General features: G+C 43.0%; 1 pseudogene; it reads right to left on the bottom strand.

Annotated features, from left to right (window-relative positions):
- Positions 1 to 18,799, bottom strand: part of LOC148139440 (putative G protein-coupled receptor 139) — a 104,455-nt pseudogene that overhangs the window by 77,050 nt on the left and 8,606 nt on the right.

Below are 18,799 nucleotides of genomic sequence, written 5' to 3' on the forward strand. Positions count from 1 at the left end.
CTGGTGAGAAAGTCCAAAGGGATATTCTCCATGAAGAACTTACGACGACCCAACAGACCCGGGGTTTTCAGATATCCAACACAACAGAACATTTTTCCTAGCACAGAAAGTAAGGATATAATTTTTCCGCATGTGCATCTCTGTAAAGTATCCGGGGCAGGCCCAGGAAAAGAAAAACCGGGTCCATCTCCAATTCAGCCCCCAAGACCCACTCTATCAAAGCTAACACAGTGCTCCAATATATTTGAAGCCTGCAGCAGGACCAAAAGCAATGAGTAAGAGTGCCTGTAGTCATTCTGCATTTACGACATGCTGAAGATAATCCCACTTTGCATTTCGAGAGACAATTTGGGGTCAGATAGACCCTACGAAGAATTTTCAACTGCATGGAACAGATCAAAATCCTTCGAGCAGTTTCAACAATATCCTCCCATGTCTCCGAAGTGTTCTGAACCCCAACTCTCTCTTGAAGACATCACAAAGCTGCACAGTCTCGTCTGAGGGGACACTCTCCAACTAATGATGAAGGGTACTGACAGAGAGTGCATTCTGAGCACTAAGCACCCGCTTCTCTCTATCCGATCTGTAAGAGTCTGGTAAAAGTGTGTGTGTTTTTAAAAATCAAATCTCTGATCTGAAAACAAAAACAAACAGAAGAGGTCTCTACTAGGTAGTCCATACTTACGAGTTATTTGATCGAATGATGTAATTCTTTCTCCCTGAAATAAAACATTGTGGCTCAGTAGATCGCATTGCGGCCTCACAGCACCAGGATCCAAAGATGTACAGGTTAGATGAATTGGCTATTGATAAATTACCCATCGTGTTCAGGGATGTGTAGGTTCGGGCATTAGTTAGGGTAAATATAGGATGGTCGGGGAATGGGTCTAGGTGGGTCGAAGTCGACTTGTTGGGCCCAAGGACCTGTTTCCACACTGTAGGGATTCTATTAATTCTAAATCACTGAAGCAAGGTACACCCCTGGCTTCCCACAGTTTAAACATGGAATCCATGATCCCCAGTTGGCAACTTGGTATACCAATTATAGGGGTAAGAAACAAGGTTTTGGCTGTATTGCCCTCGATCTGACTCATTGCCATTCATACTTTAACTTCATTAATGATTATTTGGTTATGACAATACTCCATAAATGTTGTCATTTTGTCTACAAACAACAGACTAATAAGGGTTAATTTTGTCTGAGAGAGTTCAATATCTAACCATATTGACGCCGAGTCCTCAGTGGTCCACACACTAACATATGATAATAAAGAACTTAATTGACAGCTTTTAATCTTGGAGGTCTACTCCCCACGATCTGTGGGGTAGTTGCAATTTGGTTAGCTTGATAAAGAGTCGCTTATGGTGCCAAATAAAAGAGCTAAACCAGCCATAAAGTCTCCTAAATATCTGTCTGGGAAACATCAAAGGAAGCATTCTCACGGGGTATCGTAAATTAGGAAGGACATTCATTTTCAGAACAGCTATCCGACCTAGCCAGGATATTGGAAGTGCCTCACATCTTTGAAGGTCTTTTTTTAATTTTGTCAAAGAAATGGACATAGTTCACGTTAAATAAATGATCAAAGACAGATGCAATGAATATACTGAAATAGGGAAAGCACCCCCGTGACCATTTAAAAGTAAACCAGGATTTTCCTTCAAAATCAGGTATTTCCCTGAGACCTCCCATAGGTATGGCCACAAACTTTGTAAAATTAATCTTAAAGCCCGAAAAGGCGATAAGCGAATTAATGCATTGCATCACGTGAGCTGCCGAAACTGTGGGATTTGACAAAAACATGAGACCCTCATCTGCATACAACATAATCTTATGTGACTTCTATCTTAATTCTGGGGCAGGTATGTTGAGGTAATATTCCCAATTGTGCAGTATGCTACCGTGTCTAAGATTGTTGCAGGGATGGGGAAGAGATCAACCCTATTGTGACATTTGTGTGGGTTAAAGAAGAAAATAAAATCCCTACTTGTGAGGTAGATCTGCCTCCAGGTATCCACCAGCTCTAACCCACTAATTGCTTACATTATAATGAGGGTATTGTGGTACCTTTGGACATTCTGTCCACCGTGGGGCCATAAGACAGTCGAAATCTCCTTCTACAATAATGTGCCATGATGCAAGATAACTTACTTTGGAAAATGCATCTTTCAGGATTTTAAGACAGTGCACCAGGGGGCAATAAACATTCAAAAGACTGTATTATTTCCCATAGTTCAAGACTTTGGGAATGATCATCCTTCCGTGAGTGTCTAATACAATCTAGTAATTTAAATGGAAGATTCTTCTTCACTAGTATAGCTTCTCCCGTACTCCTAGTATTAAAAGACGAGAAATAAACCCGATCAAATCCACCCTGCTATAAGGTCAAATGTTCCTTGTCATCAAGGTGCATCTCCTGCAATAGGACGACATCCACTCTCTCTGTTTTAAGACTAGAAACTTCATTTTTCCTCTTGACTGGCAGATGGCTCCCCTTAATGTTCCAGGTACAACATTTAAGCACATCATTATCCAGAACACACTGTAGCAACATTTCAACTCGAGAGTTTCACATCGAATTACACATCGCTGATCATTAATTAAGAAAATACTCATTGGGCCTAAAACCTGCCCAAACTAAAACTACTACAACTAACAAGCTCTCAAAACTTTCCAAAGCTAAACACATAAAAATTCAAAGAACGAAATAAAATCCAAAATGCCAATGACACTCGATTGGGGAATTTACCCCCACCGCCCACTAGGGACGCTTACATATCTCAAAACTTTATCTTCTGCCCGCTACCAATATGGAATCCAAGGCAATTAACAACAAACATCGGGCTTGAACTGCCCTTCGATCGGCACTTAGTCATCACAACTACCTTTGTAACTCCCTCCAGCTTGAGCTGCACCCCAGACACAAGCAAAGAAAGAGAAAAAGAGTAGTAATACTAAGGACGACGTCAAAAATGAGTACTCTACCCACTCCCGGCTATAATTTAACACTGGTTAATAGCAGAAAAATCCAACAAAAATTCTATCTAAAATGACTATCTAAATTTCCAGCTTACTTTAAAATGTCCACAAAGTTTTCGCTTTCTCTGGACAGTCAGACGAGCGTATGGATCCATTGAAAGCAATACGGAGCACCGCTGGGTACCGTAAGGAATACTGAATCCAGAGTTCCCTTATTCTTCTCTTGATATCATCAAAAGATTTTCTTTCCTGAATCACCGCCGTTGAAAAGTCCTGAAAGAAAATAATCCTGGAGCCCTCGTGAATTAAACCCATCGGTTCTGGAAGATTCCATCAGTCTTTGTTTGGCCCCATAACTATGTAATCGCGCAAGGGCAGGATGAAGGCGTTGGTCTGAGTCTCACTTCCGCACCAGAACCCGATGACCTGTATCACTCTTCACCCGTCCCTCCTCAGTTTTGAAGTGAAGGAATCGCTGCAGCCTGTTCTTGAAAAAACTCACCGGCTGACCATCTTCTGTCCGCTCCAGCAAACCGACGATGTGAATATTCTTCATCATACCCCTGTTCTCGAGGTCGTCATCTTGTTCAGTTAAGGGGCAGACCTAATTTTCAAGGCCGACGATCCTCTCCCGAGAGAAATCGATCACGGTCTCTGTCGCTGCAGTTCGGCGCTTGGCATCGTCTGTTCTGTTTCCAAGGCTGTCAAGTTGCTGCTCATGTTTTTGGAGCATGGCTGAGAGCGGCTTTAGCCACTGCTGAACCCTTCTTCAATCATGGCTTCAATCATTTCACATAACTTGGTGAACTCAGTGACCAAGGCCTGGTGAGGCACTGGGTCTATGGAACGAGCAGAGTGGGTTGCAGCTACAGCCTCAGGCAGGCTCGATCCTTCTGACGGGTGCACCGTGTGTTGGGACTTACTCGATCCTTTCCCATGTTTTGTTATTTCCACTTGACAAAACGGGATTAGTAAAGATTCTATCGCTCTTTTAGTGTTGAATTTTAAGTAAATGGCTTGGATGGGGTGGGTTAGAGAACCACTTTGCCAGTGTATTGATGCAGAGCCCAGCATGGATCGCTGCCATCTTGTATTCCCCCTTAACATTTTATCGATATTATCATTTCATTTTGCATTATATTCCTGGAGGTTCTGAAGCCGTGTTATTTGATACCACTGTCTACATTTCCCCCCACACTGCACATTGCTGCCCATTCCTCGATAATCCTTGACTCTATTGTTATTTATGAACCTTCCATCTGTGCCTTAAAAATATTCAATATTTCCGCCTCCAATGGTCTGTGGGGAAGAGTGTTCCAAAGACTCACAGCACTTTGAGAAAACAATTATAAACATTATGATCTGAGTGTGAGATCAGTTTTTTTGTGTCTCCTTATGTGAGAAAGGATATAATTACACTGGAAGCAGTCCAGAGATATTTCATTTCACGTATTCCTGGGGTGAAGGGCTTATATTATGAAGGCCTTAACAGGTTACTCTTGGAATGAGAATGAAACATATAAGACCTTGATAAGAGTGGATTAGGTATGTATCCACTGAGTATTTGTATTGTCCAAATTTATTGTCATTGTCATAGAACCTCTACAGTGTGGAGGCAGGACATGAAGTCTGCACTGATTCACCAAACAGCATCCCCCTTGGACGTGCCCCCCAATCTTATCCATGTCACCCTGCATTTCCCATAACTAACCCACCTAACCTACACATCCCTGGGCACTATGGGCAACCACTTTAAACTGCACATCTTTGGACTGTGGCAGGAAACTGGAGCACTGAGAGGAAACCCACACAGTCACGGGGAGAATGTTCAAACTCCACATAGAGGGTCGCCCGAGGTTGGAATTGAACCCAGCTCCTTGGTGATGTGAGGAAGCAGTGCTACCCACAGACCCACCATACTCCTCCGTTAGTTCTGTAAGTAACTTGTGGCTGACTAAAGAAATCTGCCTTACTTGTTCTGATCATTGAACCTGACCCAGTCTGAGACCTTTAACATCGGCCATATCACCAACCTGATTACATTTAAACTTTGTTGTGAGCAGTGGATGAGTGGGACTAGAAAAGGAAAGAGTGACACCCCCCATCCTCAGTCACAACTGGAGTGAGAAAAAAATCACAAAGTGGGAATTCATTCAAGTGGGAATTCTCTTTCACAGAAGTATGGGATGGCTGAATCTTTATATTATATCGAGGCTGGCTTCGTCTGATTTTCCATAGACAGGTGAATCAGGGATAATGGTGCAAGGAGAGAAAAGTGCAGCTGGGACCACAATGAGATGAGCCATGACCTTATTTACTGGTTGAGTCGTGTCAAAGGGCCAAATGGCCCACTCTGTCCCTCTGTCACTGTGCCACCGTGCTCACCGTGGGCGGCACGGTGGCACAGTGGTTAGCACTGCTGCCTCACAGCGCCAGAGATCCGGGTTCAATTCCCGCCTCAGGCGACTGACTGTGTGGAGTTTGCACGTTCTCCCCGTGTCTGCGTGGGTTTCCTCCGGGTGCTCCGGTTTCCTCCCACAATCCAAAAGATGTGCAGGTCAGGTGAATTGGCTATGCTAAATTGCCCGTAGTGTTAGGTTAGGGGTAAATGTAGGGGTTGGGGTATGGGTGGGTTGCGCTTCGGCGGGGCGGTGTGGACTTGTTGGGCCGAAGGGCCTGTTTCCACACTGTAAGTAATCTAATCTAATCTAATCTAATAGCCCTATGTTTTGATGTTCCATTCAGCCCTTCGGACCTGCTACACAGGGGCAGATCGAGCCACTCCGATGGTTAGGTGCAGTTTTTGAAATGTATTTGGAAAATCCAGGCTGGGTCAGGAAGTGACACTCACCCCCAATCTCTGTTTCCAGGCTTCCCCTCTCCGCAACGTCTGATCCAGATGTGGGTCATGTTACAGACCCAGATTTGCTGTAAATACAGCCCCTATACCCCACCCAGCGTTAACCTAAACAAATCCTCTGCTCACCCGAATGTAGCATTACACAACACAACTTCCGGGAAAATAACCAGTTACTTTGCAAAAGCATAACATGTGAAATTAATAAATAAGAACAAGACTAGGCTATTCGGCCCCTCAAGATTGCCATGTAATTAATTACGAACATGGCTGATCTACTCCAGGTCTAACTCCACTTTCTTGCCAACTCCTTGTATCCCTCCACACCTCTCTGGGTTAGGGAATTCCAGACATTCACTACCTTCTGAGAGAAGACATCACTTTGCATCTCAGATAGAAATCGATGTTCCATATTCGGTATCTATGTCATCGAGTTCGAGACTCTACTCAGGAATGGTAACAACTTCTCAACATCTACCTTCTCCAGTCCCTTCCGTGTCTTGTATTTTTCAGCAGTATCACTCCTCATTCATTTAAACCCCAATGAATAATCGCCTCTCCACTTTACAGATTCTCAATAACACAACCCTTTCATCGGTCGAAGCCGGCTAATGAAACAACCTAGTTACTTGCTGCAACAACATGCTAACGTAATGTTTCATACACAGGAACACTCCAATCCCTTTGTACTGTTCTTTTTCTGGAAGTCCTCTCCATTAAATTATCGCCTGCCTTTTGATTCTCAGTGTCATCCTCAACCTCGGATGTATATTGCACTCAGCTCCCTCCTTCAGGCTATCAGTATAGAGTGTAAATAACTGATGCCATCGGTCTGATAGCTGTGGTCCTCCAGCAGATATACCTTTATCATGAAGATCCATTAATCCTGACTCTCCGATTTCTATATGTTAAGCAATCATCATCCCATGTTAATACATTCTCCATCATCCTACGGGCATCTGTCTTGTGTGAGAACTTTTATTTTGCAATACCTTGTGGAAAAACACTGGAAAGCATGGTGTCGATCAGATCCCCATTATCAAGTCCGCTTGTTACATTCTCAGGCATCTCCAGAAATACTTTGCATGATTTTACGGGCAAAATATAACTTCCCTTTCACAAAACCACTCTGAACCTGCGCGAAGCTTTTCTAAATGTCAATATGAGCCAGGTTTTCCAAATTAAGCTAGTCCCATCTGCTTTCATTTGACCAATATGCCTCGAAATGTTTCCCATCCATATGTTTGTCTAAATGAGTTTTAAATGTGTTAGCTGTACTGGCATCTGTCACTCTTCCTCTGGCAGCTCATTCCATACCCACACCACCCTCTGTGTAAAAACATTGCCCCTGCGTCCCTTGTAAATTTTCCCACTTTCACCTTAAACCTATGCCTTCTTCGGCTGAACTCCCCCATCCTGTGGAAAAGACCTTGGCTTTCACCCTATCCATACCTCTCATGATTTTAGAAATTTCCATAATGTCATCCCTCAACCTTCTACACTGCAACCAATACTAACTTCAAGAACAAGCATTTAAAGATCAACACTGCAAATTTGAAACTATAGTAAACATGACAGGTAAACAATACTCAGTCCAAACTTCATATTGTGATTTGTTTTTCACCCAATTACTATACTAAGACAGCATGAAACGCTTCCTAGTGCCAATGAGAAGTCAAGCACCTGATATCCTTTGTCTAAAGGGGGCGATGATCTCGACAGTGAAAACGTATTTATGGCCAGATCTTTATAATGCCACATACTCAACATTCTCCCTCCTGGCCTCCCTATGACCTTGGGTGATTGTGTCTTGTTTATCTTGCACTCAATAGAGAGTACCCCTTTCTCCATTCACACCTTAATTTAAACCCATTTTATATCATCTTCTCATTCACCACTGCTAAAAGCCGGTTTATCTTTGCCACGCCCTTTTTTCCCTGTCACCTATCTCCCACCTCTGGAAAGCTATTACAAAGCCAAGGTTCCAATCCTTTTCAGTTGTGAAGAAGTGTCACACTGGGCTTGGAATGCTAACGCTGTTTCTCTGTCTCTGCAGATACTGATAGACCTGCTGAATTTCTCCAGAAATGAATAGGCACGGAACAAATTTTCACAAAACAAATGGCTATGGATACTGGTAATAAAAATACTAAAATTGCTTGACAAACTGGGAGCTTTGTCGAGGGTCACTGTACCTGAAAGATAAACACTGCATTCATTCCAGAAGATGCTGCAATTTCTTCAGCAATTTCTGTCTTTGGACAATTTCCAAAGAAGTATGTCAAAGATGCTCAAACATCCTGTCCAACATGGAGTGCCGTACACTGGGAACTGTAAAATAACGCATGGTGGACACGTTCCTTGACTCTGAAACTACATAAGTCTGGCATCACTGACACTGCAGAGCTCTTAATCATGGTCAGGGAGAAAAACAGAGGGAAACACATTCACTTCAAATACAGAAGTTGACATTGTGGAAGAGAAACGATTTCGATCATTACTTTAAATTGATTGAGTTAAAGTAACAAATTAGAGGCGTGACACCAGGGAGAGGTCCTCAGCAGATTGAGAATATGAAAATGCAAGTGTTACCGCATCAGACACCAGGTTAGGTAGAGAATACAGGACTGATGGGTGAATGGGTCTCGGTGTGAACTGGGGGACAATCAGCAGAATTGAATTGTAGATATTGCATCTCAAACTGTGTTATCATTTGATGCTGCAGCAACAGCAGAAGCAGAACTGTATTCAACGGCAATCTGTAACATTTTCCTGACGATAATTCATCAGTCTACCATTACCATTAAGCTGATCCATGGTTCAGTGATGAGTGTGGGTGAACATGCCAGGGTCGGAATCACGTGGACCTAAACCTGTTGACAACCCATTAAAGCTACCACACTCAACTGGTTAAATTCCGACCAGCAGAACTAATGTCTGATGGAGAGGGGAAATGACCCCAAGACTAACAGATCCGATCTAAGGTCTGTCCGTCCTGCCAAATCCAAACAATAATATCGATGGACTATTAAACAATTTACTGGAGGAGAGGACTCCAAAAATATCCTCATTCTAAATATCGGAACAGTTCTGTACGTCAGTGAAAAATGCCAAGGATGTGGTGTCTGCACTATCCTCAGCCAGACGTGTTGAGTGGATGATCCACCTCACACTCATCATGATTCGCACAGAATCGCAGATGCCAGTCTTCAAGCAATTCGATTTGCTGTACGGGCATGAAGAAACAGCTGAACACAGTAGATACAACAAAGGCAATGGGACCTGACCCCATTCCTGCAATAGGACTGAAGACTTGTGCTGCACAACAAGCCGTGTCCCTGGGGAAGCTGTTTCATTCCAGCTCCAACTCTGACATCTCCCTGGCAATGTGGAAAATTACTCAACTATGTCCAGTCCCTGAATAGGAGAATAATTACAATCTGACCAATTACCACACCCTCAGTCCCATCACGACAGTCAAATTGGTGGGAATACTTTTTGATGGAGCTGTCAAGTAGCACCGAAATAATCAGGTAAGTGTGGTTTCCGATAGGTCCCCATGTGGAGATGGTGCTGTAGTGAACATATCATTGGATTACGAATGCAGACCAGGATAATGCTCTGGCAGCTGGTGGAAGTTAAATATAATTAATAAAGTATCGAGACCTAAAACCTGGTGTCAGTAATAGTGATCTTGTGTCCAATGTTGATTGTAAACATCAATCTCCTTCACCAATATTCTTTCAGGAAGTGAATCTCCCGTGCTTTCCTTGTCTGGCCGAAAAGTGACTCCAGACGCACAGACATGGTCTCTGAATCGGCCACGTGAGACACTCAATTATATCAAACTACTCTGAGGTCTTAAAGGATAAAACCTGACAGAACAATCGGCATCAACATCGTTATCAGAAAAGGGAATGGGAAACACAGTCCTGTTGACCCTGCATAGACATCCTTCCTAACATCTGAGAGGTTGTGACAACATTTGCAGAGCTTTCCCACAGACTGCACAGAAACATCGGAAGAGGAGGAGGTCATTCAGCACATTGAGATTTCCCCATGCTATTTCATTGCCGAACATCTCCTCAATGCAGTTTTCCCCACACAATGTTCATATCCCAAAATATGTTTAAACATTATGAACTATAGTGCCTTCGGCCCATCAATATATAGGGAGTTCTCTGATAGTGCTTGTTTATTAAGTGACATTTGACTGCAATGCGATTCGTCAACCGCTTTCTATAAAGTGAACTATCATCCCTGCTTCCAATCTGTCACACCCTGGCAGAGTTTTATATATCTCACTGAGATCTCCACTCATTTTCCTAAAGCCCATGGAATACAGGTCCAGTCACCCCAAACTCTGCTCCCACAACTAACTGTCATCCCAGAGATCAGTCTGGTCATCCTTCACTGCACTCCCTCGATGTCAGGTTTGCCCTTTATTAGGTAAGGACACCAAAATTGCACATAATACTACACAATGTTCGAGATGGAGCCCCAAAAAGGCCCTGTACAGTTGCAGTAAATGACCCTTACTCCTGTATTCTAAATCCCCTTGAAATGAAAGATAATAAACCATTTATCTTCCTACCTGCTTTCTGCTCCTTCAATATTGCTTTCAGTGACTGGTGTACAGGAAGATCCAGATTCTTTTCAATGTTACAGCTCCCTACTTGCTGGGTCTATGTACACTGTATACAGCGTGCCAATGCCATTCCCAGTATTGGCTTCCGTGTTCAGAAGTCACTGCCCTACATGGACTCGGAAGGCTGCGCAAAAAAAAACAAAAATGCAGCTTAAGTTCATTTATGTATCAACATTTTTCAACCAATCCCTTTTCAAATGGCAGGCTGCCATTCAATTGATCCCATCAATGTATACAACTTCTCATCTCTGCCATTGCTCTTTTTCTGCCAGGTATTTGCCCAGTCACTCCACTTGTCTCAATCAACTTGGAGCCTTTTTGACATCCTCCTCATCCACTCACAAGCTGACATCGTTTAGAGCTATCAGCAGACTTGGGAATATTGCAATTGAGCTCCACAACCAAAGATATGATGTGTATTGGGATTAACTGGATCCCAAAACCCGATCCTTGTTATATTCTCCAAGCCTTCCATTCAAAAAAACATGGTTTTGTTCATACTCACTGTTTCCTGCCAGCTCTCCCATTCTAAAACCATGACCATATATTAGCCCCAGTCCCATAGGATTCGAGTTTGCACAATAGGCTTCGGGCTTTATCAAACATCTTTCTGATAATCCACTCGTATTGCGTTGATACCTTCTCCATAATTTTGCTAAAAGCCATTTTCTCAAACATGATTCCTATTTTATAAACCTCTGTTGACTTTGTCTATGCCCATTAATTTCAGTCCAATATTTTTTCTAAAACGTTTTAGTTACTAATGTCAATCTATTCCCTTTTTCTCACCAGACTAAAGTTCCCTAGTATTGCGAGGACATTTTATTTTTGTGTTTTTTTTCTTCTTCTGTGAAGGCATAACCGAAGTATTTGCTCCATTGATCTGCTATTTCCCTGTCCTCAATTATTTTGTATTAGACTGTAAGAAAGCTGCACCTTTTTCTCTTAATTTTACCATTAACTTATTTTCAGAAGATATTACAAGTTCACTCATATGCACTTTGATAAGATATTCTTCAGAAACCCATCAATTCCTATCATAAGCTACTGAATGATTGACCTTCCACAGCCATACAATCACACAAGCACAGACTCTGTACTATCAGAAATACAGCGCGGTCTACATTAGCCCCACTTTCCAACACAAAACCTGTCGCTGCGAATCTTATGGCATTTCAAGTGCACAACCATGTATTTTCTAATGGTTTTGAGGTTACCATGACAATTCCCCTCTCACAAAGTGCATCCCAGACCCCAACACACTTTGGTTGAAAAACATTCCTCAAATTCTCACTAAGCCTCAAACCCTTCACTTTAAAGGTGTGTCCCTTTGATTAAAAGGACCAGCGGCTGTCTATCCACCCCATCCATATCCCTCGTAATCTTATCCTCCTGATTCACGTCCCCCTTAACCTTCTCTGCTCCAAAGTAAACAACCCGAACTTATCCAGGCTCTCTCCATAGCTGATATGCTCCATCCCAGGCAACATCCCAGGGAACATCTCCTCTGCACCCCCTCTAGTACAATCACATCCTTCCCGTAATGTAGCTCCCAGAATGACACACAGTATTCCATCTTGGCTAACGAAAGTTCCGCATAGTTCTTATAATCTATGCTTCGATGTGTGAAGGCTATGTTTACGCTCCCGTACGCTTTCTCAAATTGTGTGTTACCCTGTCCAGCCACATTTAGGGATGTGTGGAGAAGCACTCTCTCAGCTTCCCAGTGTGCTGCCATTCATTGAGTCCTCCCCTGCCTGATTCCTTCTTCCAAAGTGCATGACCTCATATTTATCAGGGTTACATTCCATCTGCCATTGCTCTGCCCATCTGACCATTCCATCTGTATCTTCCTGTAACATAGGGCCTTCCTCCTCACTGCCATCTACCCGGCCAAGCTTTGTATCAAACACAAACTTACCTATGACACTCCCCACGCCTCGTCCATATTCACAGCTGCATCCTTTATGATAAGGTTTAAAATCAGGAAACATCAGCTTATAGTCAACAGGTTTATTCGGAGGCACGAGATTTCGAAGCGCTGCTTCTTCATCAGGTGTTTGTGAGCGTTGATGAAGCACTTCGAAAGCTAGTGCCACCAAATACACCTTTTGGCCTATAACCTGGTTTATGCAATTTTTAGCTTTGTCCACCCCAGTCCAACACCAACACTTCCGAATCCCAAATATTAAGTGACACAGCACTGATCCCTGTGGTACACCATTGGACACTAGCCTCCAATCCCACAAACGGCCTTCTACCACCACCCTCTGTCTCCTACCACTAAAGTTGATTTGGTTGCACCTTGGCAAGTCACTGATGAGTCCTACCTGTTACCTGGTTATTCTGTTCTGCTGGACACACTTGGAGAATATCTGGAGATTCTCATTAACCTTGCCTGCCAGTAGGTTTCCATGCCCCTGTATTAGTCAGTCCCCTGCAAGTGATGAATTTCCTCCTTATTGTAGCCTTAACTGGCCTGTCCCCGATCCTGCCATTATAATGCCTTGACTGTGGAATAGACAGCGAGGGAAGCGTCCTGTTAATTTCCAACTTGTCAGATGTTTTGTGAATTTTCTAAATTTCACTTTGACCCACCTCTCATTCTTTGAAACTCTCGAGAACACAGGCCGAGTTTCCTCATCAGGCAATTTCACCATTTGAGGGATTAATCTGGAGAATGCACTTCCTCTCAGGTCATTATATTCTTTCTGAGATTCGGTCACCAAAACTGTACAGAATACTCCAGGTACAGTCCCATCAACACGCAGTGAAACTGCTTCAACAAGTCTTCACATCAATGTTCTGACTCCCCTAAATGAAGGCGAACCAAACATTACCTTTCCATTTACATATGTTCCTCCAAATACCCTTCACATTCATTGCATTTACGAACTCACTGAAATCTTATAGAAACCCTTCCGAAAATACAATATATGCCACTTCTACTGTTTCCCCGTTATCTATGCTTTAAGAAACATCTTCAAACAATTCCAGAGTTTATCAAGTATGATGTCTCTTTCAGAAATGCATGCTGATTCTCTCCATTATTGCTGTTAATTCTAAATAGCAAACAGGTCATCCTGTGTAATAGATTCCAACAGTTTCCCTACAAATGTCAAGTTAACTGGTCTGCAGTTCTCCACACTACTTTTTCCCTTTGTAGCTGTTTGGATCCCTTCCATTCATCTATAGTTTATCCACAATAGTTTCCAGTCTCTGCAGAATGTACAGGAAAATAAAACAAAGTCATCGACAATGCAACTAATACTACTATTGGTGGTTTATTTCCGACATTTTGATGTGAAGAACATCTGTTTCGTCAGACTTAGCAATGCTCAATCCAGCTCCATGTTCAAGTACTACCTTGTTACTGATATGAATTGACTTTATGTCTTTAGCTCCAGGAGTCCGATATGATCACTGGGTGACTTTCTGGATCTTCCTCCATGAAGACAGATGCAATGTAACTGGTTGTTTTCTTGGCCATTTCCTCTCCCGATTACAAATTTCCACAGCTGAAAATGTGTTGCTGGAACAGCGCAGCAGGTCAGGCAGCATCCAGGGATCAGGAGAATCGACGTTTCGGGCATAAGCCCTTCTTCAGGAATCCTGAAGAAGGGCTTATGCCCGAAATGTCGATTCTCCTGATCCCTGGATGCTGCCTGACCTGCTGCGCTGTTCCAGCAACACATTTTCAGCTCTGATCTCCAGCATCTGCAGACCTCACTTTCTCCCACAAATTTCCACATTTGACCTTGCTTTTATTTGGTTTCCTTTGAAATATAGATCGCAGATTGATGCAGTCTTTGTGTTCCTGTGTGTTAGCAGGTATGTTCTCTTTTTGATTTCCTTATCAGTTTCATGGCCTTCCTTTCCTGGATCGTTAATTTCTGAGAATTTTCAGGTTTCCACAATAGCTGGAATTCTTCTGAAATCACTTCCTACGATGAACATATTTTCTAATTTGTTATGTTAACCATCACTGAGTCACTTTCTCACTCTTTGGTGTTTGTACCTGAAATAAATAGATGCATGTTTCAGACTTTTCAGTATTTCTAAAAACTCCTGGTCCCGACCAGTTATATTCAGGAACACAGCAGGAGGATAAGAGGATAGAGAACAAATTGCGGGAGCACTGCTTGGCTCTTTTCTCTCATCGCTGGCCAACGAGTGCCGTCCTGGACGATTGGAGCAAAGCGAATGCTGAGCCCTTATTCAAGAAATGCTACAAAGATAAACCTGGGAACGAAAGACCAGTAATCCTAAAATCTAGTGGGTAGGTTACTTTAGAAGATTTGGAGAGATTGGATATACATGCATTTGGAAAGACAGGGTGTGGTTTGGAGTAAGATTAGAATGGTGCTGGAAAAGCAGAGCAGGTCAGGCAGCATCCGAGGAGCAGGAAAATCGATGTTTCGGGCAAAAGCCCTTGATCAACTTCAGCACGGGAGTTTGTGCAAGGGAGATCATGACTCACAAATTTGTTGGAGTTCTTTGATAAAGTGACCAGCAACGTTGAGGAGGTCCGGGTGGTATACGTAGTCCAGATTGATTCCAGTAATGCCTTCAATAAGTTTCTGGAAGGTGAGATCGCATGGAATTGAGGGGGAGCTGGCAAATTAGGTACAAAATTGCATTGATGGTTGGAAGCAGAGATTAATACTGGAAACATGCTAGTCAGACTGGAGGCCTGTGAATAGTGGAATGCCTCAGGGATTGATGGTATTACCACTACATATTACATATATCTATGATTTACATGAGAATGTACAGGCATGATTTGTAAGTTTGAAGATGGCACTAAATCAGGCTGCATCAAGGAAAGTGAGGAAGGTTATCACAAATTTCAGAAATTACAGCAGTATCTTGATCAGCTGTAGAAGTGGGCTGAGAAATGGCAAATGGATTTTAGTATAGATTAATGTAAGTTCTTGCATTTTAGAAAGTCAAATCAAGTTTGGAGTTTCATGGTGAATGGTTGGGTCCTAAGGAGTGCAGTGGAACAGAGGGACCTTGTAATTCAGGTGCATGGTTCTCTGAAAGTTGATTCAGAGGTAGACAGTGAAGAAAGCTTTTGGCACACTGGCCTTAAGCGGTTTGTATCACTGAGTATCGAAATTAGGGAGTTATGATGCAGTTATGCAGGATGCTGGTGAGGTCATATTGGTAGCGTTATGTTCAGTTTTGTTCACTTTGCTATAGGAAGGATGTTATTAAACTGGAAAGAGTGCAGAAAACATTTACAAGGATGTTGCCAAGGTCTCAATGGTCTGTGTTACAGCAAGAGGTTGGACAAGCTAGGTCTTTTTACTGTTGTGTGCATGAAACTGAGGGAGGATCATATTGAAGTTTATAAGATTATGACAGGCATGGATAGAGTGAATGCATCCAGTCTTTTTTCCAAATGTTGGACAATCACAGATTAGAGGGCATCAGTTTAAGGTCAGAGGGGACAGAATAAAAGGGAACCCGAGGAACAACTTTTTAACACAAGGGCTGTTACGCATATGGAATGAGAAGTGGTTGAGGCGGATACATTAACAATATTTAAAAGGCATTTGGGCAAATACATGAATAGTAAAGGATTAGAAAGATACGGGACGATGGCAGGGACATGGGGTTAGCGTGGATGGGCATTTTGGTTGCATTGGACCAGTTTGGGCTGACGGGCATGTCTCGGTGCTGTCTGCCTCTATGTCTCTAACAACCACTGCTTGTTTCCCACTGAATGTTATATTGTACTTTCCCAATTTACTGAAGATATCTTGACACGCTAGCCTCCGGTCTTCCATAATGTTTGACTAGAATATTCAAGCATTCTATATTGTATGCAGACACCTTGTAAACTGCACCTTATAAATGCCATTATTCCTTAAAAGCTGCTTCAGACCAAGGTTAATAAGTCGTCCTTCTGACCACACAACATCAAATTCTAACTAACCTGCTCTCTAGTTTGCTTCACAAAATACTCTTCAACCCACCTCATATACACTTACGGAACTTATTTTTCACAGCTTCAGCAGTCACTTAGTTAACGCTGTTAACCATCCAATAAGACTGCGGTATCCACAATACTTGCCTATCTAATTTCCAGGGCATATAATGCTCCGATTTTCTGCTACCGTTTTGGTTTCGATATATAACACACCAATATTTGCTTCTCCTTGCTATCTGTAAACTCTACCTAAACTGATTCTGTGGAAGCTGAGGGACAGGTTTGTGTTGTTATTAGTGACAGATTTGGACAAGACATTCGGGGAGCCTCACCTCGACACTGAGATGATCTGAAGAAATGTCCTGCAATACAGGATAAGCATCCATATCCTCCCCGCTCTGTCAGGATAAGAGGTACCGTATACTCTCTGCTCCCTCACACTCACTGTATATCTGTTATACCACCTCACCCCGAACAAGGTTCACGTTCTGTCTCCAAACAAGGCTCAGGCAGTGCCACTCTCACTATTGAAATCAGCAACTAATAATACTATATGGATTCAAAACAGTCGACTGACTCATTCCAGACACCTCACAACTCCCCCCACCTACAATAGCACAAACAGCAGGGTCATCCATTCACACTCTCCCTCCATCCCTTTCTCCCATTCCAGGAGAAACTGCCTGGAATAGGATAGAAACTCCAAGCCGGGTTGTGGAGTGCCCGATATCCGTTCCCTCACTCCCTTCCCCCCGTCATATGGGGAGGACACTTAAAGAGCTGGAGAGGACGAGGAAGCCGCGTGTGGAGAACCTGAAACATCCACGTCCTACTGACCAGTTAAGGAGCAATGTTCAGTGAAAGACAATTCTCACTTTAAACCCACTGGCAGCTCCCACAACAGTCAAAACAGTCCTTTCACTTCCAAACAAAAAACACAGATACCTCACTGCACAGAGACGCAGACACAGAAATACACAGACGAACACATACAATACTTACAAGGAGATAGGCATACACACACACATATAAACACACAGAGACATATACAGTCACATACAAATAGACATAAATACAGATAGCAACACAGGCTGAAACACAGACAGACAGATGTAGACACACAAACACACAGATAACAAGCACACGGACACATACATACGCAGGTACGCACACAAACACAAACAGGGGCACAGACACACACACACACACATACAGATACACGCACAAACACTTACTCACATACAGACACACAGAGGCACAGACAATAGTGTTATTAAGACCCAAGTCGATATGTTTTTGATTTGTAAGGGGATCCATGATTCCAGGTAGAAGGTAGAAGAATGAGGCCCAGGTACTAATAAGAAATTATTGAACAGAATGTCAGACTCAATAGGCTGAATGGCCTCAATCTGCTCATTTCCCTCATGCTCCTGCGGTATTATGCGATCAGGCATTCTCTTCCTGAGACAGCATCAGAGGCTAGGTGTGATAGATATTCGATTGGAAAGGGTCAGTGGGAATGTGGGACAGGTTTACTTTTATTCCTAATTATTCTGTCCTTATCTCTGAAAAGAGGTCGTGACTTGATGTTCAGTTAACACAGTTTTAAAATAACAGTTGTCCCACAATGAAATAAGGACGTCCCTTTCACTTTAGTGTTGTGCTACCTGTGGTGTCCTCATCCTCAGGGAGCAGTGAAGACTCGGTTATAGAAGATATTCCAGGCAGAGCTCGACTGATCTTTACTGGACAGAAGGGTCAGTGTTTATTGGGAACAGACAGGAAATGGATGGTCAGGCACACTCGGATCAGCCATGAGCATTCTGAATGGTGCAGCCGGATGGGCAACTTCTGCCCCTACCCCATGTTCCCTCAATCCACCCCTCGAGGCTGTTACCGGGTTGGTGACCACTCCATTAAGTCAGACAGGATCGTTACAATGAGACAGGAGGAAACCCTTCTGCCCCTCTAAGGAATTACACAGGAATATAGAATGAAGTAATTCAGCTCGTTCAGTACACTACAAGTTCGAGGAGGAGGCCTTTCAACCCACCTGAGCTGCTACACAGGAACAGGGACGCTGTCGCTAACAGGAAATAGAGAGGAGAGACAAATGTTTATTTTCAGGCTGCAAAGCTGTAACTGATGGAGTGCCTCAAAGATCACTGTGGGGTTATCAATGATCAATAATCTGTATCAAAGATCTGGAGGAAGGGGAGGGAATTGCTTGGAGCTCAATTAGCTCGTACACCAAGATGGCCATTCAATGTGTTGTCAAATGGAGGTAGTGAGTCTGCAAAGTGATACAGGCAGGGAAGGTTAGTGAGCAGACCTTCAGCAGAAATAACTTAACGTAAGTTGTCAATTTTGGCATGA

This window comes from Chiloscyllium plagiosum, unplaced genomic scaffold, assembly GCF_037043375.1.
Source record: "Chiloscyllium plagiosum isolate Xiang-an unplaced genomic scaffold, Cpla_swu_hap1 HiC_scaffold_38, whole genome shotgun sequence".
In the NCBI taxonomy this organism is placed as follows: Eukaryota; Metazoa; Chordata; class Chondrichthyes; order Orectolobiformes; family Hemiscylliidae; genus Chiloscyllium; species Chiloscyllium plagiosum.